Source organism: Sinocyclocheilus anshuiensis, unplaced genomic scaffold (genome assembly GCF_001515605.1).
Source record: "Sinocyclocheilus anshuiensis isolate Anshui unplaced genomic scaffold, SAMN03320099.WGS_v1.1 scaffold1038, whole genome shotgun sequence".
Classification (NCBI taxonomy): Eukaryota; Metazoa; Chordata; class Actinopteri; order Cypriniformes; family Cyprinidae; genus Sinocyclocheilus; species Sinocyclocheilus anshuiensis.
This window is the reverse complement of record NW_015536540.1, coordinates 826,835-828,388: the sequence shown is the minus strand read 5'-3', so window position 1 is coordinate 828,388 and position 1,554 is coordinate 826,835.

Genomic DNA, 1,554 nt, shown 5'->3' with positions numbered 1-1,554 from the left:
AAAAGCGAGGTGTGCTGTGATTGGCCAGCTATCCAGTGCGTTGTGATTGGCCGAATGCCTCAAGCGTGTGACGGAAATGTTACGCCCCTTAACATACTGCGATGCCGTCTCCCAGCAGGACGAGACTCGGTCCAGCTGCTCTGCTTGTGCACACCCCATCATCGGTTCTCTTTTAGCAGTTCAGTCAATGTACTGTTAGGAGTAACTGAATAACTCGGGATATTGGTTTATTTCGCGTCAGAGGGAGTGTCAGGCACGTTTATAAACCGAATAACTTAAGTAATTTGTGGATTAGTGCTTACTGGAGACGCGAACCGTTTCAAACGATTCAGTTCGATTTGGTGAACTGGTTCGACCGGTTCACTAAGATGATCCGGTTAAATAGAACGATTCGTTCGCGATCCGGAAATCACTAGACGAGACAAAACCAATAAAACTCATTACAAATGAGGTATTTGTTGCATCCAGTGGGGACATAATTACTGATTATAATGACTTGAACAGTGTTGTAAATACAACTTAACCACTGATTTCTAGTCGTGTCCTCTTTTGGAAGGCCAAACAAAGTAGTTTAGGTTTCACAACGAAATACACAGCGACTCCACAACATGGCAGCGGCGGCAACAGCCAGAATAAAAGTTATGCCTCCTTTCTTTGCGTTAACATTTGGGCGGCGTTATGCAAATCTTCCCACATCGTGATGTAGACATGTGGGGGTGTGTTAGAATGAGCCGTTTTAACCAGCTGTGGTTGACTCTTAACTTTTATAAAGAATATCTCTTTGGATTTGAGACTTTAGTCTTTGCAACTTTACAGATCTTCTTTATGCACCAAGAGCTTGTAACACTCCAAAGAGAAAGGAAAAATTGAAATCGCATCATATGACCCCTTTAATGTCAACCCTCAGCATTAAAACCAAATGAAGTAGCATTAAAATTGGTTAAGGGTTTGAATAAGTCTATGCATAATTTATGTAGTCTTTTAAATCCATTAACTTTGAGACATTTGCCTTATAGGGTAAGAGAGAGGATTTGACATGCTATGTGACCGGTTTTGTACTGGATTGGTTACAAACCCCCTCAAGCTATTCACACACATATACACACACACAATGCCCTTAATCACAAGATTGTTTAAGAAGATGCTAGTAATTTGCATATAACCCGTATTTGCATATAAAATCAAGAAACCAACATGCCTGACTAAGCCAAAAGAAACAGGTAAAACATCATAAGGTTGACATCATAATTACCTTGCCATGAAAACATTGTAATTAAATGATGGAATTAATGATTGTTTACAAGTTGGGTGTGTATTTTGATTATATAATAATGCAGTTCAATACAGTAATTATTTCTGAGCTTTGCTTTAAATATTTAAAGCAGTCTTCTAGCTATATCTCCACCCGAACACTTACCAAAACTCCCTTGTCCGTGTCAATATTTGTTTGCAAAACAAATGTCAAAGTCTGCGATTAACAGGTTTGGTTGCATTAAAATCACAATGTTAAATCATATATCATAAAACTTAATCACAAAAAACTATTAGCAATTA